At 37.9% G+C, this 23,351-nt stretch overlaps 2 long non-coding RNA genes and 2 pseudogenes across 3 annotated transcripts in view; 2 read left to right on the top strand and 2 right to left on the bottom strand.

Moving 5' to 3' along the window:
- Positions 1 to 23,351, top strand: part of LOC145482927 (uncharacterized) — a 123,483-nt gene that overhangs the window by 65,825 nt on the left and 34,307 nt on the right. The gene's annotated exons all lie outside the window — the stretch shown is intronic.
- Positions 1 to 23,351, bottom strand: part of LOC145480476 (EGF-like repeat and discoidin I-like domain-containing protein 3) — a 49,461-nt pseudogene that overhangs the window by 1,161 nt on the left and 24,949 nt on the right. The window lies entirely within an intron of this gene.
- Positions 8,053 to 14,546, top strand: LOC145482907 (uncharacterized). The gene is made up of 6 exons (XR_014048831.1): positions 8,053 to 8,081; positions 11,837 to 11,930; positions 12,550 to 12,580; positions 12,681 to 12,710; positions 13,818 to 13,847; positions 14,361 to 14,546. It is a non-coding gene; the product is annotated as an uncharacterized LOC145482907 (long non-coding RNA).
- LOC145480477 (uncharacterized) lies at positions 18,078 to 18,791 on the bottom strand (annotated as a pseudogene).

The raw sequence follows: 23,351 nt of genomic DNA, 5'->3' as shown, positions 1-23,351 counted from the left end.
TTTCAACTAAGTAATGCGACATTAGGTAATTTTTTACATTGAAAGTCAGAACATGCCGGACTTAAAATTCAAGAGAAGTCAAGAAACGCGGATAATTTTGTTCAAAGGTCAAAATATGCCGGATGTTATGATTTTAGTATTCAGGAAACGCGGAATGTATTGTTTCGGAGGTCGAAAGAGATGTGCACTGTCTAATTTCAAAGACAGGAAATGAGTGGCATTTTATTTAGCAAGTAAGAAAAGGTGGAAAAGTTAGTTTTTAATTTTGACCCTGAAAACGCGCCATAAATCACGTATGTTCTTTTCGAAATGAGCGGTACAAACACGCTACTGGACTAAGTAAATATATATGGAGCCTGAAAGATCAGAACATTAAGTATGACATCAAGTGGCGCATAGTTAAACAGGCTAGGTCTTATTCGAATGTTACCAAGAGATGTAATTTGTGTTTGTGGGAGAAATTTTTCATCTTATGTAAACCGGAAATGTCAACTCTGAACAGCAGAAATGAGCTTGCATCGTGTTGCAGACATGCTAGGAAATTCTTGCTAAAAATGTTATCATCTAATTAGTGATTAAGATCCCGCGTGAGAATGACCTAAACTGCTCAGGGAATTCCCTAGTTTGACTCTAAATGCTTTAGAAAGATCGACAGAAATAAGACGCGCTCGTTTTTCGACCTTTCTGGGTCATGCAGTCTTGTTCCCTTGAAATATATGTCTGGATTTATGAAAACGGTGTTAAAGACTGAATCAAGTGTTTTTTGATTTATTTGTTTTTTTCATTTTTTTTTTTTTTCTTTTCTGCTTTCGCTATGACAGCAACTTGTAAATCTTACCTAGCATGAAATGTAGAAACTCCCTGCCGCATGTTTAATTTATTTAGGTATTTTTTTTTTCATCATTTATCGACTACCCCCTTTTCAATTTGCGTGAATTTTAGCCCAGGCTACACTCGTCTGAGTTCAGTCTGCGCGGTGACTCTGACAACGAGCGACCGATTAGCGTTCTGTATTTGCTGTCTAAAGGAAGTCTGCCCGAGGACATCATTAAGTCCAATGAAGGCCCAAGTCTAACGATTTGCTAGTAAGCGTCGTCCATTATCGTACGTGAGGCGGGCCTGAGGAGATGTGTAAACTGTACGGGTCACATTTAGTCCCGTAACAAAAGGCCGTTTGCCCTGTGGCGATAATGTTTTGCTTGCTTTAGACAACAAAACTCTTTAGCTACATCAATGTAGGGCTTAGACGTGCAATGGACTAGACATTTCTAGCTGCTGTTGGCGTCATTTGCTTTGAACTTTGAAAAAAAAAAAACTGTTGAAATCTGGATGTGCCATTCCGCGCTCGACAAAATTGAAGTACATCCGGGACATTGCTATTTGCCAGCAAAACATGGCCACGAGGAGAGAAAAGAACATGAGTTTAAGCGCTGATCGTGAGTAGAATTTCCTTGTTTTATCAATTTTAGGCGTTCTCGGCTTAGCTAAGTATCAGAACTGTCTGTGACTCGCTAGCGCGGAAGAAATTTATTTGCGTGGCTTCCGGGCGATAATTGACGTAACGACAACATGTTGAGTGTTCGCTTACTGCTAACTATGGCCTAGTTTGTCTGAATTTCAATCGATTCTCGATGTAGGAAGCTCTTGTTTAGTCCATTTAGGACGATGCAGGCCTTTAGAAAGCAATAGATTGGCTCTCCGACGCGGTTTTGATATCTGTACGTTCGTGTTGATTTAGACTCCAATTTCATGTTAAAAGCACTCTTAATTAAATTGTACAAATCATGATTCAACGAAAAGACGGTGAATTTAGTCTTCCTGGCCTCAAAAGGCATACAGGAGAGTTATTTGCTGCTATTTGAGCTACGATAAGCCTCGTGGAAAGCTAGCTCTGGGACAGAATTGTAGCAAGATTATCAGTGACAAGTCAAATTCTATGGCTATGTTTTTGCGAATCCGGTCAGATATATATTTATATATCGACCGGCAGTTTTGAAAAAGGGGTCTGCTAATTGTGCTGTGAAGTTATTTTTGTTGGTAAACTTTTCAAACCAGTTTGACTGGATTAATAGTCTTTTGGTTTTCTTGTTTTCAATTTTAATTTGAGTTTTGGTTTTTGTAGATGAAGGTAGGGGCTGTAGATCATAAACATGCCACACTGTCAAAATCAAACTGGTTTGTTATAAAGTTGAAGCCAAAGGTAAATTTTGTAAGCACAACAGGGTTGTTATAATGTACTGATCTTACCTCTCCAAGCCGACGGGCAGGTCAACCTTAGATGGGCTCAGACAGTGACTTAATCTGAGTGCAAAAGGACATGTTGTTTTACAGAAAATGTATGACCTCGAAACATAGAGCCATTACAATTGCACTTTTCCTTGAAGGTTTGAAAAACGCATACCTAAGTTTACTCCGCGAGTTGTGGTGAAATCGATGCCGCAGGCTTAGGGTAGCACATTATTTTCCAGGGGGGGGGGGGGGGGGCTCTGTTACCGGCAAGTCTGGAGACATCTACAGGAGTATGGCTAATTTTGGATACCTCTTTGGGGTCCCTGGCCCTTAATCCAGGGGGGTGGGGACGGTTTGAACTTGTGTCCATAGTCTCAAGTCAGTCTGACGGCTGGGTATGTACTTAGCTGTCCAACGTGACACAATCCTTAAAGTGCATGGAATTTCCCAAAGCTGAGTGGGTTTATTGCCTTGGCAGAAGGTTCCATTATTTTCGTAAATACCTCGGCATGGGTGTAATTAGGTATGAGGGGTAGCCCTAGTCCATTGGTTTTACTACACTGGATCAAATTTACATAGGAGAGGATACCATTTATTATCTCTTGGTTTAGCTACAGTAAATCCAGGAGTACTGACAGGTGTTAAAATATGTTCAGGTTTTCGTTAACAACAAATGATGTGCATGCTTGAATGAGAACAAGCAAGTTAGTTTTTCTAAGAACTCTTTGACGTTCGAACTCTGTCTGTCTATACAGGTATGCAAAAACAGAGGAAATGCATGCTGTGCGTGCCAAAAATGCAGATTGCACTTGTAGCCATTCAACGAACGATAAATTCAACGTGGGGCCCTGTGGTACGTATGAATCCGAGTTAGACTTTGCACCTAAACATTTCAACCTTGTTCCCAGTTTTCCAGGGTATGAGATTGCTCAACGTTTAATTTTTCTTGGATGCTTTTATTCGGTTTTTCGGTTTTCGTTTTTTTGTTTTTGTTTTTTTGTTTTGGCTTTCTTCACCATTGCCATTGTAAAACAATCCCATTACAAGAGGATATCATTGCACTTACATCCGGTTTAACATCCCATTACATTGTGTTACATCCGGTCTGCAGTCGTGCTTCTCCGACTTCCGGCCTACGCGTTCAGTTTATTCACCATTCTTGGCTTATCGACTATCGAAATGTCTGACTCGATTTTAGCCAAAGACGTTACTTTGGATTGTTCAAAGGCATGCATTTGCTTTGTACATTGATCTCGACACATTTACTTTACTTCCTGGTTGGATAATATTGATGAATTTAGGTGCTCGACGGGAGAAATCGCAAGTCTTACGACCATGTTTTGACCTTGTCAACTATTCTTTTCAAGTGTATGCGGGCTACTTGTATCATCATTCTGGTCTGAAACACGGCAAACTGGACATTCGATGGGAGTAACCGTTAGATCAGAGTCTCCGCTAGATTTGGTCAAGAAAATGGAGTGAGCGAAGGAGAGACACTGGAGAGAAACACGCGACGAAAGCATCCTGAAGAAATTCCCAAAACCTTCGAGGTAGGTTTTGTAGCAATTTATATTTCATCAAATTCTTTGGCCAAAACCTCATTAACTAGATGTAGGTAACAGACAAGATAACAAAAAGATACTTTTGAAGCTGGTTTTTTCTCTCTAAAGCCTGTTTGAGCCAAATACTAGAGCCCTCAAGACTACCAATTTTGCATTTTTGCAATTTCCTCCAGGTGTCTTCCGCACCCATGGCCAGAATATAGTTTTCCCCAATTTGATTTTATGATATTTAGAAACATCAATATCTGTGTAATCGCTGCTGCTAATTTGGTTTACGTGGAAAGAGTACTTTCGGAGAAATTACGAATATGGTTGTGCTTGTTTTTCCTGCTGGTCTAAATGGATATCAGGGAACATAGTAACACGAGCATCTTCTTCTTGTTTGTAAAACCCAAAATATTTTAACAGCGAATTTTAAAACTGGGAGAGTGGCTCTACCCTCTGTATGAATTTCGTTTGAATTGGTTTATATGTACCCGAGAACCAGACTCGTTCACTTTTACTTTTTGCGAGTGAAACATGGTCCTGAGGCCGACGTCATCTAGTGCGGTTACCATGGCAACGATACATCTGCCGATCCAAATATAGTTGTTTTTGTTTATCCCCCAAAGTAACCTACCTCCAGACCAAAATTGAAGGGGGGTTAAAGTTTTTCATTTCCAACTTTGCTTCACTTTCCTGGAGAATTGCTCTTAAGTTCTTGATAACAAATAGTGGTCGACAACTAAATGTCTAGTTTGTGGAGGCTCATATATTAACAATCCAAGCCTTACCAGTTGTGGCCTGAACTTTGTCTCACTGCTCAGTTTCGCCTTTCTAGCTTCCTCTTCTTCTTCTTGTTTTTTTTTTGTTCGTTTGTTTGTTTTTTTTAATTTCTTATTTTTATAATTATGTTACATTCATTTCATTACAGGAACTTTTACACACGTACTGTAAAGAACTTACTTACATTACACATTACTTAACTCTACACCTACATTGTATATTGCACTACCACACACTACTACACTACTTATACTTTACACGCTACTTGACTCTACTTTACATCCACTTTGTATACTACACTACTACACACTAATACACTACTTATACTTAACACCCGAAAAGGATATCAATCAATAAATAACATTTACAAGGCTCACAATACTACATAAGTTTTCTAACAACACGCAATAACAGTACGTTGAGAGAATCAATAGCAGTATGCAAGGATTTAAGCCAAAAAACAACAGACATCCAGAATGTTAGTCCAATTTGGCAGTCCTCGGAATTTTTCTCATCCAATTATTTCCAAATTGGACAGCATGTAGTTTTATTACATATACAAATTGCACAAGACTTCGAAACATTCTTTATAGAAATTTGGAAGACAGCTAGGCAAGTCAGCAACACTGAATTGCATTGCAAGAGAAACTTACCACCGTAATCTTTCAGAAAAAAAGGGGAGTATTTGCTTTCAAAAGCTAACATAATCTTCAGTATATTTCGTAAGACACATAATACCTTGCGTATCGATCATTGTCTGAATTTGAGGCATTCTCAACCCGCCGTTTTTTTTTTCTTTTTTTTTCTTTCTTTCTTTCTTTCTTTCTTTCTTTCTTTCTTTCTTTCTTTCTTTCTTTCTTTCTTTCTTTCTTTCTAGTTTCTCCTGTTAAGAAAAATCAAGAGAGGATCAAGGTACTTGCCTTGATCTTCACTTCGAGTGATTAAATACCTTGGCGCACTATTCCTCACTCAGGCTGTTGCTACCATTTTGCAAGAGAACATTGTTTTCAAAGGTCGATTTCATACTGTTATTTAATGTATTTTATGGAACCAATCTATTGCTTGTTGGACACTGGTCATTTCACCTAGCCAACAGTGATATCCAAACGTTACTTACATAGACAAAGAAATAATAAAATTGCAAGATTTAGAGAGGAAGCTACATCAGTCTTAACTGGTTTCCAGGTGCGTCCTCTATTCTGCTTAAATTGTAATTTGGAGATTTAGCACATGTATGGCACCGGGACAGAATCGATACTGGGCCATATTGATGGGAGCTAGGCGTGCGTTCTGACCACTGCGCCACTCGCCTAGCCAAATTATTAAAAGTATGGTTGCACTGAGGAATATATGTACAAGTTCACGAGTATGATTGCGGGGCACAAAGTTACCGATAATCGCAACCATAATAAAATTGGGAAAAAGGTCATAGAGGAAAATCTGAGTAACTTTTTATATCGGGGACTAACTTCTCTCATGCAGACAAAGCATTTTCTTAAATATTTAACGGGTGAACGAAATGTTCCCTAAGATCTGATGGAACATTTCGAACGCATTGTGGTTTTAGCATAGGTACATGAATGTCTTGCAGCCCACAAGAAATGAACGCTATTTATTTTTCAAGCCAGATTGCATGGACTGCTCTTAAACTTGGTATCATAAAGAAACATTTTTACTTTCTCACGCTCGACGAAAATTTTTATTGAGAAATGTAAGTGCCCTGCAGAAGACATAATAGGGGCAAATGCCAGCACCAGATGTCTTGACAGTTCAGTAATACTTGTCCACTACACAGTTGTCAATTTCATGTTCAACAGTTACAAAATTAGTAACAGTCCAATTCTATACCTTTCCAAATTCTTCAAATAAGAATAATTAAAAATTCCTTGGAGTATGATATGTTGTTACCCCCAAAATGGTTATTTTGAACAGTTTTTGTCGTCATTGTACCGAAAAAAGTTGCCTCCAAAGGCCAGTTTCTTGGCAGTTTTATTTGTATCTTAAAGAACCGATCCATTCTTAGCTGAAGGTGGTTATTTCGGGTAACCAATAGTGATACCTGGTCGTTACTTACATGCTACAGGTAATTACTAAACAACGGAAAAGTGTATGCAGTCACAGCTCAATTGTGAATGCCTTTCCAACTTCTTCAAATAAGAATAACGAAATTATTTTGCAGACGATATGTTGTTACTCTCGCAATGGTGATTTGAAAGAGTTATTGTCTCCATTACAGGGAAATAAGGTGTTTTCTCCAGTTTTAGTTTTATCCCAGTGACCGATCCATTCTTAGGTGGAAAGAGGTTATTTCAGGTAACTAATAGTGATATCTTATCGTTGCTTTTACGTGACAAGTAATTATTAAACAATAGAGGAGCGTATGCACTCATCGCTCATATGTGAAAACTTTCGTCCTTCAGAAATTGCAAATCAAAATAATTAAATTCCTTGGAGGAGAGTTTGTTGTTATCCCCAAATAGATTATTTAAAAAAAAAAAAAAGAAATAAATAAGAGCTATTGTAACCATTACATCAGAAATTATTTGTTTCAAGAGGACAACTTTATGCCAGTTTACCTCACTTTTAACAACCAAGCATTATAGTATGGCAAATGGTTACTTTAGGTAACCAGTAGTGATACTTTATTGTAGGAAGATTAAATTATTAAGCATTGGACGAGCACATAAGCTTACAACTCAAGTGTATGTCTTTTAAACGTCACATTTAGCAAACAAAACTAATTAAATTCCTTGGTGGAAGATACGTCGTTCAGATATTAGAAACGAGACTAAATGTCACCATTGTATGGAAAGTAACGTTTTTCTAAGGCCAATTAGTTCATGCCAGTTTTTCATCTATTTCTGTCAGTCATTCTATTATTAGATGAAAACTGGCTAATACCACAAAACAATGGACACAAATTAAGGACAGTTTCAATAACATTTGTGTCGCAAGTTGAATTAAGAGAATTACGGAACTGAAAGGCCGACTCCCTTAGTAACACTTGACAAATCCGACCCACTGCGTAGCCTTTTGTCCTCTTTTGTTTAAAAGCGTGTTGTGTTGGTCGTAATTTTTTTGCATAACATTAGCCTTAAACTTGGGTTTGGGAATGCAAGAACATTTACTGGCTAGGGAATTAGTTCTGATTCGCCTAAAGACTCTCAAAATTTCTATTCTCAGAGGGAATTTAGAGTTTTTCTCGCTCGGCGAAATTTTTCATTAAGTAAATATTTGGAAGCCTACCTTAGGCAAATCTTGTTGAGCATGCGCTGTTCCCAAGTTTCACAGGTGCAAGCAAGTCCTGGCAATTGTCAACCGAACTTCAATGAAAACATCTTCCAAGTTACGGCTGTCAATTTCAGATGTAATTGTTCAATGTTCAGAACGTCTTAAAAGGAGGCAAAGTCACAGGTAGCATTCAATTCAGTACTCCACAGAGAGCTAGCCTGCTAGGAACGTTTTGCTGATCTTGGAAGAAGGTTGGTGTCAGAGGACAATATCAAAAGAGGAGACTCTAGCGCAGTAAGTTGTTGTTGTAGTTGCTTTTTTGTAGATTTTACATCGTTAACAACCTTGGTGCACTGGAAGAAATATTTTCCGTTTTAAGGACGTGGCGTTTTGATTATTAGAACAATAAGGCTGCCGGGCTTAAGATATCTCAGGTGGCTAGGTGTGAATGAAACCATTTACTAAGAAATACAATATCTAAATCCCGTGTTAAAAACTTTTAAATAGTTTTTCACTGTCGGTTTTTATGTTATTGAAAGAGCTCTTGCAATTGCCAATGAAAGGGGGCAATTTTATACCACCAAATTTTCCAGGCGAGTCCGGTCAAATCCCTATGGCAGATTAGAAATCTACTTTCAGTTTTCACGTGCATGTAGTTGTGAAAACTCGTCATCGTAGTTTAATGAAGGATGTGCAATTTGATGCTCTGTTTTTCCACGTTCTCATTAATTGGTACACAATCTTCTCGTGAATTCGTTTCGGTGTCGGAAGTGCGATAAAAGATGGGCCGAAAACTCCTCATCGTGATAATGCAGCCAAGATTTTAGAAAACTGCTTGTTGAACTTGCTTGTTTAAAAAAAAAATGTTTGTTTGGAAAAAAAAAATTGCTCTCTTTTCAAGTCAGTTACATAATGTTAATATGGAAACATTTGTTCACAGGAATAATCAAAGCACATTTTACCAAATAGGTATACACGGAAGCGATGACTATAGATATGCTTTTTGTTTGACAAGAATTAACTCGGAGACGTTGATGGGGTCGGAAGGTGGGATGACACTTTTGCTCCTTTAACATTCGATGTCTGTTCCTTAAACACTCTCAGAAGTTTTTGATTTGTCGACCGTTTTGGGGCTTTGTTTGAGAGTGCCACTGTTGTTTCAAACTGCTATGAGAGTATTTTTGATAGAATTCCTTGTATTTCCAACTCTTTGAACAGCGCTGCAGAATTACTACCTTCTTTCATTATGATTTTAAGTCAATTTTGAATTAATTTACGTTATTTTTAAACTCGTGGATACGCGAAGCGTAGAAACGTGTTTGTTGCGGGGACTCCGATATGCAAACGTGTCACTCACTCAGGTGTAGACACTGTTCGTAATTAGTCGGCCCGAACGAGAGCGCCCGAGTCCGACGCCAAATAGTATAACCGAGCCGGACGCCATATTGGAATAATAACCGAGCCCGACGCCATATTGGAATAGTAACCGAGCCTGAAGCCATGTTGGAATAATAACCGTGCAGTCAGCGCTAGGTTTGCAGCCCAAATTGATAATTTTGTAGCTTTTGGACGACCATTAGGTGTTTCGCTAAATTGAAGTGGAGTTCGAATGTTCGAATTAGTACTATGGCCAACTTGAAGGCTGAATTTCACAGGCCTTTGACTCATCCAGGCGTTAAACATGACCAGGAGATGGGCATTTGTTTGCTGGAAAGCGACCTGACATGCTATTGTGGTAAGCTTTGATGAGAATGTGCCTTATTCGTCGACCTTAATGAACTTATATTAGCGAAGCGAACAATTTTCAATGAACCAAACAGTTATTGAAAACAGGACAAACATCGGCACCATTATATAATATTGTAATTTCATTTTTATAATTTAGTAACATCTAAACCTGAGGCCAGCCGAAATATTGTTTTAAATATACGACGTTGTGTTAGCCTTGCAGTAGTCTTTGACTTGTTATCGCTTTACTTTTCAAGTGTGACTGATTATAGATCTCCTGTGAGATCTAACGCTCACTCAAGCAGCACTTTCGCTCACCGCTTTGCAGTTTGTATTAAGTTTTTCATGTTGAGTTGGCCTCTTTCAACCGACATCGAGTTAAGTTTAGATTAAAGTTGTGTTCTCTATACTTGTCCTGTTTATTTTAGTACATTGATCAGAACTCTAAGTGGGATGTGAAATGCACATAAACTTGGAAAGAAATTCCCAAATACTTGATGTTGATAATCTTACATGATTTTTACCCTGTCTTTTGTTTACACTTTTGCTTTTTGATTGAAAAGATAACTAAGGGAAAGAAAACCTCTGTGAGCTGGTTGGACCACATATTTATGGGTCGACAGATTTTTCAGATCAACACTGAAAAAGCTTGCAAAAGACGCTACTTGTTTTGATGTATTTAACGTGCAATATTATACAGAATCAAGCGGTTCCACATTGGAAAAGAAGTGCTGTCTCATAAGAAACCTTACCTATAGCCTTGAATGAAATGCAATGAAAATCATTCAGTAAGCTCGTAGGACTTGACTACATGCAAATTTTCGCACCAGGCAGCCCCCCCCCCCGGGGGGGGGGGTACTTTGGGAATTTCTGGGTGGGGATGTGCCGCTGGGACCCTGGAACCCTTAGCCTATACCAGAGCTAGTTCAGCTGAATTTTGCTACCCTATACTAGAGTAAACTCCCCAAATCCCCCCATCTATCGACACTATTGAGGCTGATTTGCGTAAATTTAAACTCGCCGATTTGATTTTTTTTTATATTTTTGATGGGCAATTCCTGGTTTCGTTAGTCTAGATAAAATCTTACCACCAACTAGTCAGTTTTGGGAAAAATGATACCCTATTCTAGACCCAAACCCTCGGATTTATATACCCTATCCTAGAGTAAACTGCTTGAAAACCATACACTTCACAGCGGCACATACCTCTATAGCCCATATATGGCAGTGCCTCCCCCCCCCTCCCCCCGGGAGGCAGGCAAACATCAACATCATGCTTCTTGATTGAAAAGCTAACTAAGGAAAAGAAAATCCCTGTGAGCTGCTTGGACCACATATTTATGGGTCGACAGATTTTTCAGATCAACACTGAAAAAGCTTCTTATCAAACAACCGACTATGGGAAGTTTCTGCGTTAATTGTCGAGGAATAAGCAAATTGTTAAAATGATGTCACTCGTTGTATTGTGCTTGTTTTTCAAGCTCCAACTCCATTTATACTCTACTGGAAATGAAATATCGCTTTACTGAAATGTCGCCGGCTTCACTCGTAGCATATTTCTGACAAAAGTAGTAAGATTATCAGTATCGCACATATTGAATCTTTTACTGCAATCTTCTGATCCCATTGGTTACCACGTTACCACGTTACCATTTTGTTACCATGCAATAGATCTTTTTGGTGCATACTTAGATCGTTTCAAAAGACGCATTTCAATTTCGCTGTAGAATTACCCACAACAATTACACGGGTCGGGCATAATGCTAGGCAATGCCCATAAATGTTTTCGGATTACGCTCATCTTCGTTTGAGAAGTTTATCAATTCTAAAAGTCGAAAACTGCCTATGATCCGAATGCGATCTTTTTATTGCACAGTTTGTTACAATTGACGCATTTCAGTTTGTCTTGTTTTACCCGAATTCGTTTTGCCAGACTCGGTTTTACTTTGACTGCTCGCCAACACCCATTACTGCTTCGCTGATGTTTATCTTCATTCAGTAAGAAAGTTTGGATCTGTTCATTAATCAAGTCGAAAACTGTGTGTGAGGTGCGATGTGAAAAGTTTCGCAAATATCACTTAAACGAGTGGTCTGAGGATAATGTTGACTAAAATCAATTGAACCGAGGAGAATTGACGGTCATTAATGTGTTTTAGACACACAGCTAAAACTTAAGGCTCGGTAGTAAAATAAACCAATAATCCCCTAAAAGAGAACTGAACTTAGCATAGACATTAGCATTTTGACATTCTACAGTAAAAGCTTTAATATGACTGGATTGGTTTGGATATAAATAATATTTGTGTGTCTTTCATGTTTAGATTTGTTCTTGAAGGAATCATGAAAACTTTGGCTATTCTTTTGGTTTTCGCTGTTTTCGCAGTTTCTCTTGGTATTCCCGAGGGTCATTTTCAGGTAACGTTTTTCCAATCGCTTTTCTCACTCTAACCTGTTTAAGTTTAAAAAAAAGAACTACAAAAACAAAGTGAACGAATGACTCTCGCCCGAAAACAACAACCACAAAAAAAATTGCTTCAATCCCAGTTGGATGACACATCAAGAGTAAGATTGACTAAGATCCCCCCCTTTAACTCCCAGCAGTGATCAATATATAACCTCTCTCTTAAATTTCAATTCACTGTCAAGAAGACAGGTAAGTTGAATAAATAATAAGATAATTTTTAGTAATTTGTCTTGATATAACGCCAAACTCTCAGGAATAGCCAACCAAGAAACGAATGGCCATAAGTTGAGACATTTAGCTTGGGAGTAAATTAAAAGGATTCAAACTCAATTCTCATTCGATTACACAATAATGAAACTTACAAGACCACACGATGGAAGACGTACTGCAAGTTTTGAAAGTAGCGTATTATACTGTTTTGATTTGCATTCGACATACTGTATTGAATACCATAATTATGTTCCTTTTTCACAGCTGTAATAAAACAGTTTTACTAAACAAAAAAAATCATTAAAAATCGCGCTATCAGACTTGTCAGACTAATTCACACTAATTCATATTTCTTCACAGTATGATCTGATGGACGATGATAACACCCCTGGTAAGACTATTCACCTCTTTTCCCTTTCATTGATTTGTCTATTTGACGCGAACACTTTCAAAATTAACAACGTCCTTATGGATTTTCTTTATATGCCAAGTGGAACGAGAAGAAGGAGCACAGGAAAAGCGTATGTACAAAAACGTTTCATGCGTTTTTTCAGCCATTAACACGGTTCAGAAACCCTTCTATTTCGTTCCCTTGCAGTCTAAGTTTTCCCTCTATTTAGCTAGTGACAATTCATTAACTTGCTTTTTAACACGACCCCTACTCCCACGAGTATTGACGTGAAAGGATTTTTTAAACTCCCTTTTATGACGTGTCCAGTGGCCATATCTGTTTAATGAAACAAAATGATTTTTTTTATTATAAAAGAGTTCAACTCCCTCAGGATTGATTTGGGACACCAACATGGCCGACTTATCATTGTTTAGGGTTACCAATATGGCCGACATGACATCACGCGGGAATACTCTATTTATGAAAAAATAATTATTAAAATGAAAGTTCACGAAAAGGTTGCCAACTCCGCTATGTTTCCTATTTTTCAACTCCTTTCTGGGTGTTTGGAAATGAATTGAAGTACTGCTTCTCTTGTTCGATGATGTTATGCCGCTAAATTGCTATTGTTTTCAGATAATTTTTGTGACATCGCTATGATCATTCAGATTTGTTTCCAAGTGTTCTGTTTGGAATTTTCGGCTTCATTTGGTATTTTGGTGTGATAACAATCATTTAAGCAGTTGACGCGCAAAGTTCACATTTGTTAATGTTTTTCTGACTTTGGAAGTTTATCTCTTAGTTAAGCTTTACTTCCTGTTTTTTGGCTATTTCATTGGTTGCTGCCCTTTACTCGGAGAGGTAATCAAAACATCCAAGGTCAGGGAACACAAACAAGTGTGTACTATAGCAGTTTATACGTAAGCTTTCGAGGAACACGTTCGGTAGAAGTAAGTGTGTGGAAGTAGACGTAGATCACAACAATAAAACTTTGCTAAAGAAGACTCTTTTTACCTCCCTTATGTAGCTGATCATGAGTTTCTTCCCCCAATATTACACTTTCAATTAAAGAACTAGAACAAACTTTTCACAGAAGCTTTATTTCTGCGCTTAGCTGTTTGATTCCTGCTTCGTTTAGGAATTATTTACTACCCTTGGATTCAGTCATATGCTGTCAACTTTTGGAAACCTTACATGCCATAAGCCTTGTTATCTATCTTTATTTTTTCATGTCAAGTGCCAGTAAAGGAAGGAGCGTTGGAAACGAGTAAGTACAAGACTTTCCCTGATTTTTTTGGGTTGTAGATAGACAGCACATAATTTGCCTTAAAGCCATAAACAACCATAATCCCTCTGTTATGTTCCCTTATATTTTGACCACACTTCCTATTATTTAGTGAAACTTTAATAGTCCCTTCTGTGGAAGGCCTCATGCTCCCTCCATTATTAATAACATTTGTGTTGTTGCATGCAGTGATTCAGTCGCACCCACTGAATAATATTTGAAAACTTGAAACGTAACTGATTTTTGGCCGGCTTAGTGGTTCTTGAGGATCCTATCTTTGACTGACGAACTTAAATTCTTAGTACGATTACAGATTGTCCTGTTTTGTCGACGTGTGCCAACTCGGGCGCCACCAGTCGTATTTCAAATCCTTTCTCAGTGTTTGGAAATGAGATAAAACACTGTCTCTCTTGTTTGATCAGATTACTTCAAAGTCAAAAAAATTCACAGACGCTTTATTTCCTTGCTTAGCTGTTTCATCCTTGTTTCTTTTAGGAATAATTTACTGCCCTTGTTGGTGGTGTGGATGTCCTTGGGGTCAATGCAGATGGGAAGAGTGCTGAGTTCACGGGACGCTAAGAGACATCTGATGTCACTTTCAAGGTTGCTGGCTGGAAAAACTTAGGAAATGTAGTGCATAATGTAACCGCGATCATATATACTCGTATCGCAATTTGAATGTAATTGAGTTTTTTTTATTTTTATTTTTTTTTTTATTTGAACAAGAAGCCAATAATAAACTCCAGCGATCAGTACAACCAATTCAGTCTCAGATTGTGTAAGCTATGATATAAACCTGGTAAATGGCCTTGCTCGCCAACAGTTTCTTGTAGGCAGTTGGCAGAGCGCCCGATTGGCAATTGGGGCTGGCTGGGGTTCAAATCCTTAGCTCATACGGGACCTGATTTGTTTTTGTTTGTCCCACGCTCGTGACAAACGAATTTAACATCTTTTTTTTGTTTATTTTATCATATGTTGTTTTGAGTATAGGTATCTACGTCACGCAATTTTAAACAATTTCGGTTCTAGCCGACTGGAAAAAGACGAAGTTAATTTACCAAATTAAAATAACTCAATGAATGTAAGGACATACAAGAAAGAAAGAAAAGCGGAATAGGGGTATGGGTGGGTAAATGTAATGACGATTAAAGACGGATTTAATTCAGCTAAACTTGTAGAACGTTTATTTCAGTTTGTATAAAGGCTTCGTTTTTGAATACCCGTAAATCGCCCTTGTTGTTTAGGTAGCCAGGTTTAATTCAAATCTGTTCACTGCTTCTGTGCCGATATAAGCCAGAGCGACGAGCAACAAAAACTTTACGAATTTGCATATTTGTGCACCCAGTTCTTACAGCTCATAACAATTTGTCCGAAGCTGAAGTGCTTATATAGGTGAATAATTCCATATTTTAGCTTTATTTCTACAAGAGATGCGATGGGAGATTTTGAATTCTTCAATACTTTATCTATTCTTGAAAGTAAGTAATATTTCCACTTTGGAAATATAAATATATAAATATAGTTTCCCTTTGAAACCACTATCTTTGTTTAAACTTGTTTCTCTGCTGAAAGGCAGACCCTAACAAACAATGGACATTAATTTAAAGTAAAAGACGTGTTCTCTAAAGTAATATCATTTGACTGAAAATTATGTAAATTGTGTGTTAATAATAACGACTAAATTTCCTTTCTTTTAAAATCTTTACATTTTTTCTGTAATATTCTTGCACTCTTTACTTCCCTTTTTATAAATTCTACCTTTAAATGGTTTAAATTCCAAGCCAGTATTCATTTAATTTCCATTCTGCAGCAAACACAAAAAAGCCTTGATTAACGGTGGTGAACTTGTTAAATTAACAGTCTATTTAACAATTATTCCATGAGCGCGCGTTGGATATGAGTTGGCTATAACCAATCTCATATCCAACAAGCGCGAATGGAATAATTGTTTTATTAAATTCGGTGCTTTTGTATTCTTGGAAATATAGCTTAATTTTATTGGATTTTAATTTTACAAAACGACCGGAAGTCGATGTGACAAAAACAACAACAAGTGGGAAATCACATGACATGCGCGCCGTTTGTAAAATTAGTTGAATGAAAAATTTGAGAGCGAAGCAAGCGAATTTGCTGAATGAAATTGCAATCAAGTAAAATTCAAGAAACGTCTATCAAATGAAGGAGATATAACCTTGGTCAGAAAGTTTGAAAAGCGTTCAAGTTTGAGTGACGGAGAAGAGCCAAATAATTGTGCACTTGCACATTGCCATTGTAATAATGCTGCGGAAAACTTTGATCGCCATGTGACACAGACGTTGTGCCAAAATTACTCTCGACAAGATCTCTCTCAGGATTCCCTTGCTTTGAAAGCCTTGGCATTTCGAGCTGTATGTGTGGAGTTCATTGTTGGTCAGTTTTATAGTCAAGGACAGAAACTATTTTAGCGTCAGATTCATCTTCAGAATCTCCGAGGCCACCTGGTGGTTTTTCGTGGCTGGTAAAGAACCGGGCTTACTTCGGTTCAGCTCAAAACACTCAACTCCTTAAGGTGTTTTTCGCAAGGACAGAATTGTTGGCGCTAGCTGTCGTTGATTCTCTCGTCGTCGTCGGCCAAAAAAGAGACTGAGATGAAACTAGGTCGTCCTCTGTAGCTGTGCGGGATTCTTGCTCTCGGCTGATCCGAGCTTGCTTACTCGAACAGTTTCCTCATCTGCTCATTGGAAACTGGTTCCTTATGGACTACGCCGACAATCATGCCTGTTTACCTGCGGCCTTTTACAAATGCATATGCTCTAATAACTTATTTGCCTGGTCAGAGATAATGGAAAACGGTTTGTTGTGCGGCGGCGTGCGAAGGAAATGATCAACTGGCGGCTTTAATGGATTTAATCAATGAACTTTTGCAATTTACGTGTCATCCTTCTTCCTCGCAGACGAGTAAAAACACTTCAACTGAACATTCAGTTCTTCTTTTGACATTTCTTATATCGGTTTCGAAAATTTGGTGCTACCAGGACTAGCAAGCCATTCTGTTCAGGTAAAATTTGTTTTTGTTACATAATCTTCATGAATGCGTAAAATCTCGCCTGTCATATTTTAATTTTGCAACTTTAAGGGAAACTTAACGTATACGTGCCGTTAAATATTCTTATCTCGAGCTTTGTGGCTTTTTGTTGTTACTGGGACGGCATTGTCCATAATTCCCTGTATTTCCTGTGTAGATAGCTCACCAAATGTGCTTTTTTTCATCCATTTTCTTAGTCGACGAAACTTCGCTTCACGCGAAAAAGCTCATGCCGAGCGACATTTGCCGCTTTCATTTCCATATATGGTCAAACGCAGGTATAATGGCTGGTAACCGAGATCCAGTGAACCAATCAGAAAGCTAGAATTGCATTATCCGAGGCTGAGAATTTAATAAAGTGAATTATTCACACTTATTTATTTGTTATTTGAAAATATCAATTAATAATCATGCTACAAGCCATTTGAATCACTGCAACCCGGGAGTGATTTTGACTGGAAAGCAACAATTCTTGTCGCAAAGGGAATAATAGTCTTGCGGGCTGACTGAAGTTTAATACAGTCAAACAAAACGATATGTCAGTATTTATTGAAGCTCTTTAAATCAAACGTTTTCATTTGTGCTACATGTCATTTCGAAAAAATATGAACCTAGTAAATGGCCTAGCTTGCCAACGAATTGATGATGAGAACAGTGCTAAAACATCAGTAGCGTGAATGACGCCAAGCGCCCGTACATACAGATAGTTTGTCATTATCTATATAAGTATGATTGGATATTAATCAGTAGTTTCACTAGCAGCCTATATGGCTTTTTTGTTGTTGGTAAAAGGAAAGCCAGATGGATGGGTTCCCTCTCCACTGATGGAAGATCAGTGGGTGAACTGGGAAAGTAATCTGTATGTAAGAGTGGGGAGGTGTAAGAAAAAAGTAAAATCTAAATTCAATGAGTTAAGGTTAATGGTTTTATTGAGGGAGCGACATCTGCAACACAGCACTCTCCAGCTCAATAAAGGTTTAAAAAACTTAAATTCATTTATTATAATCTATGGTTAAAAGGCCAAAGGATGATCTGCAAAGGAGTTCTAAACCCCGTATAAAAACAAATCACTTATGAACTAATATAAATACACTTAGCCTAAAAATAAGAAATTCAAGAAATGCATTTATGAAAAAATAAAAAAATACTTAACAATCACTAATAAATTTCTTAACTCTAGACTTAAAAATAGTTACATTATCAGAATAACGAATATCGAAAGGTAATTGATTTCACATATCAGTTATTCGATGGGAAAAACTATACTTCAAGACATTAGTTCTGGCATGTTTCTTCTTTAAAGTTAAAAAGTCCTTAGACCTAAGTGAAAAGAAGTCTGCTTCAGTGTAGAAATCTACAATTTTACTGACGTCAATATTTATGTTGTCATTATGTATTTTATATAAGAATGTCACATCAGTCAGTAATCTTCTCTTCTCTAGTGACATGAGGTTTAACTTCTTCAAACGAATGTCATAGGGATCATCGCTCTTTAAGATAAATTTAGTTGCTCTTCTCTGTACCCTTTCCAACTTATCCATATTTCTTTTTGTATAGGGAGACAACACTACCGAACTGTATTACAGGTTTGAGCGAACCAATGAGCAATAAAGAGTACGCAAGATCGCAGGGTCACCCAGACCTTTACAAGTTCTTTTAATTAAGCCAAGCATTCTGTTGGTCCTGGATACAACCTAATCAATGTGTGGGTTCCATGATAAGTGTTGATTAGTATAAATTCCTAAGTCTTTAAACTCCGTAACCTCCTCCAATCCAGAATTTTCCAGGAAAAAACTAGAAGTAAGTGGATGAGTCTTCTAAGTAATTTTCATGATTTTGTATTTCTTAGCATTAAAGTTCATGAAATTTCGAACACTCCATTGAGGCAGATTATCCAGGTCTTGTTGAAATAATTCAAGATCGCCAGCCGTGTTAATGATCCTGGAACATTTGCAATCATCCGCATAAAGGGCAATAGTACTGCCACGAAGAACAACTTCAGGGAGGTCACTAATAGATATAGCAAAAAATAAAGGCAAATAAAGAAAATGCCCCGAGGGACTCCAGATGAGACGTCAGACCAGGAAGAGGATATACCATCCAGCACAACTCTCTGTCGACGATTGGTTAAATAACTTTCACACCATTGTAATAATGAGCCAGTAATCCCAAAGTTGCACAGCTTTTTCAACAAAACTGAGTGATTTACTTTGTCAAAGGCAAAGAAAAAAAGACATTAAAAGAAAATATTAAAAGGAAATTAGAAGAAAATATTAGCCAGAGTAACCTCAAGAATTAGTAAAATGGTTAAAAACAGAACAAAATAAAACAAATTAAAGCAAAACATGAATATTATTAGGCACTAACGATGAGGGACCTACAAACTGCAATGCAGATACGTCAGCCACATAGTAGTGCGCAAAAGAAAAACAAATTAACAATAACAGCAACAAAGGGAGATGTTATTTCGTCACTAACCTTAAGTATTTGATGATACTCTTACATTGAGTACTCAGTTACCTCCTATCTGCAACATAGCAACAGCATACATGTACCTTAAAACTGTCAGTTTCTCCTTTAACCAAATCCAAGACAAGATGTATACACAGGTATTTAATGATAAGAACAATGCTGTAACATCAGTAGCGTGAACGACGCCAAGCGCCCGTATATACAGATAGTTTGTCATTATCCATATAAGGAAAAACGGACCAGCATGAGTAATCAATGACATTAAGAGCAGACCCTGACTGCCAAATATCTTTTCACTCTCCCTAGAGAACAAGGTACTGGAACATTACACCATACATTTTATGATGCACAGGACACTTTTATTATGCACAGGACCATTACTAAACATAGGACACCAACAGAGGACACCCTACAATGCACACGACACCCTACAATGCACAGGACATCCTATAATGCAAAGGGAACCGTATATGGTCAACTCTCTCTTAATGGACAACTCAATAAGATGGACACCTCTCTGAAACAGACACTTGAGTCTATCCCTGCCATTTGAGCTATTCAGTCATTTTCTTACAATTGAGCACAGACACCATTCTAAGATAGACACTTGATGCCGGCCCTGAAGGTTTCTGTCTAAGAAAGAGATGACTGTTACCCACATGACACCTTATAATGCACTGGGCACATTTTGATGCTCAGGACACCCTGACACCCTTCCAAGTACAGGACACCCTATAATATACAGGACTCCACACAACATCCTAGATGTATTACAAAGCACAGGCCACCCCAGAATGCACAGGACAACCTATAATGTACAGGACACCCTGTAATGCAAAGGACACCTTGATAACTTATTTATTATTTATTTATTTAATAGTTTATAATTCATTTATAATTCATTAACCATTATTTACTGTTCATTAATTTATTTGTCATACACAGATTCAATGTATATATGGAATAATGCCTTAGAACATCATCATGCTTATGTTTATCACTGTTACCTAAATTGACGTTTCCTGCATTCGTGTTGTTCTTGTCTTTTTTGTTTTGGTTAGGTTTTCTGGTTATGGACAGCAGGAGAAATGCTGATCGTAGTAAAGAGAGGAAGGAATGGAGGAAAAAAGATGCTGAAGATAAAATATCAAAATAAGATGAACGTTGAATAGAGCTATCTGTAGTGCTGTTATTTATTAAAAGTAAAAAAAAAAAGGAACAAACTTATTTTGCGTGAAGGGGTTTTTTCTGGTGACATATGTATATACAGTGGAACCTCGATTTAACGAACCTCTATATAACGAAATCCTCGGTATGAACGGACGATATTGTTCACAGGGTCTGGACAGGTATTCTTGGGATCCCGGATTGGACCAAAATACGATTTGGGATTCGGGAAAACGCAAAATTTATTGACAGGATCCGGGATTTGACTGCTCCTTGGGAAGCTAGATTTGCCAAAAGTTAGTTTTTTTTTTGTTTTTTGTTTTTTTGCTTCTCAGTTGGGAGTTTGGAAAATCGTCACGACGCAAATCAAGAAAAAAAAAGTGCGGGATGCGGGATTATCTTAAAGAAGAAGTTGAAATGCGGGATCAGCACCCCCTCTTAGAGACCCTATGTTCAGTCCGGCCAAAGTTACAGTAAAAAGTATAGAGCAGAAACTCGTTATATCGAACTTCGATTTAACGAAATCCTCTTGATATCAAACACAATCCAGTAGTCCAGCTGTAAAATCTACCACTATACAACGAATAAATGTTAAGACACGACGAAAGATGAACGCGGAACAGAGCAACAAGATAAAAATTAGGACCAACCGGAATTTCTAGTTAGTGTAACGTAAATTTATGTTCATATGTTATTTAATCGTTCAATTCCGCAGATGCTGTGTAGTGCAACGAAACACTGTTACAGAACAATTATTAACTACACCTCGATATGACGAATATTGTGGTTCTTCTCCGCAAATTCGTTATAATGAGGTTTTCGATAAAGCGAACCAATATCCCCAGTCCCTCAGCGCTTCGCGGTTAAATCGAGGTTCCACTGCAAGTTAGAAACAACCCGTGCCTAGATATCTGGTCGTAAGCGAAGAAGCAGACGAGATGTTGCGAAGCAGTTCTGGGTAACTGCATCTGCGCCATAATCCATGTTTTCAGGAACAAAAATGGACTAGATTGCTCGCGAGTCGAATGCCGGAGCTAAACAAACAAAGGTATTGCCAGAAAGATGTGAAACCTGCAATTTTGAGGAATATCTTTATAAAAAACACTCTAATCTGTGGATCGAAAAGTCGAGGCGGAAACATTGGAGCCATGACAGAATTAAGATGGCTCAAAACGGACTCCTCTTTTTTAGCATTACTTTAAAATTCTGAGCACTTTTCAGCGCTTTCAGCGCAATGGAGAAAGTTTAAAGGAAAGATTAAAAGTTGAAAGGAAAATCGGCACCTCAGTCATCGATCGTCATTAACTTCGCGAATGAGCAGTCCACGGAGACCACGAGGGGGTACTCCTATATGAAACAGACGCTTATGCTCGTCGAAAATTTTGAAATTGACCCCTAAAGAAGACCAATCTGAGCGTGACCCTGCAATTTTTGACTTCTAAACGAGACCAATCTGGTAGCGTAATCAAACGAAAATTGAGTTTGGCATTGATTTTAAAGCTTTGACTAATCTCAGATAAATCAGGTAAATAAAATGAGTTAAAATTTTACTATATCTCTTCGGGCAACCCTAAACGAGACATTTGTAGGCTAAAATTGTTGGCTCTTTTTCTTCAACACCCTAAACGAGACCAAAATCTTAAATTTACACCCCTAAGCGAGACGACGAGCATCCCCGTCTGTTTCATATGGGATCCCCCCCCCCCCTCCCGCGGGAGAGACACACCGTCAGGTCGCACCGCGGCATTTTATTTAATAAGCGTTGCCTCTTGTTTTGTTTCCCCAGAAATGACGTGATTCCATTTTGGCTTCAGGGCGACCTGTTTACATGGAGGAGCATAATGGCCAATCAAGATAGAGTTGGTAACTGGGAATGTAAACATCGCCTAGTCATAAGTTGATAAACAAACTGGTGAACACTCGATCTTCAAATATCCCAAAAATAAGAACGTAACTGACAAACACAAAAAGAAATAAAAATATATCACGAATGGAAATTTGTGACGACTTAAGTGATTCTAAGTGAGACTGAGAGAATATACTGTGCATGAATGCAACAGTTATGTTTTTCGCGTTAATTTGCAATGCAAACATCTTTGCAAACTCTAATGAGCAGTGAAAGTTCACCAATGAGAATTCCCGCTGGCATTTCTCAGGAAAACTGAGTGGCAAAAGGTAAGGTAGTTCACGTTTAGTACTCTAATCCATCGTTTTGTATTTTGTTGAAAATTATTACATTGCAATTTAAGTGTTGCAGTTTGGCTGTAATTTTCTTTATATGGTACGAGTCGAAAATTTGGATATTTAATCCCATTTGTAGTTCGAAGTTGCCTCGAACAAAAATATTGAAATTCTTCTTGAATTTGCACAGCATGGTACATGTATCATTGAGAGTGAAATAGATGGATGGAATTTAACTACATGTACTGTAGTTTCGTCATTGTATAAGACGATGCTTGTCACGAAAAAGATACTGAGTCACAACAACTAAGTCGCTCAGATTAGAGTAAATTGCAGTCTCGCACGGAACTAGGAAAAATGATTCTAATAAAGAAATCTTCGTATATCTTGGCGTTGCATTTTATAAAACTAGCGCATTGCGTTAATTTGACTGTATCGGATTAAAAAACAAGTAGCCACGTGCCAATTTATAAGCTGAATATATATGGGTATTGACCAAGCGTGAGGTCAAGATGGCGGGATATTGGCCAAGTTCTTTTTTTGCGTGTTTATGGACCGAGACGAAGTCGAGGTCCATAAACACGCAAAAAAAGAACAAGGCC

The sequence above is a fragment of the Orbicella franksi genome, chromosome 3, assembly GCF_964199315.1.
Source record: "Orbicella franksi chromosome 3, jaOrbFran1.1, whole genome shotgun sequence".
Classification (NCBI taxonomy): Eukaryota; Metazoa; Cnidaria; class Anthozoa; order Scleractinia; family Merulinidae; genus Orbicella; species Orbicella franksi.
The sequence above is the reverse complement of the archived record's forward strand: the minus strand, read 5'-3'. Positions and strand labels throughout refer to the sequence as shown.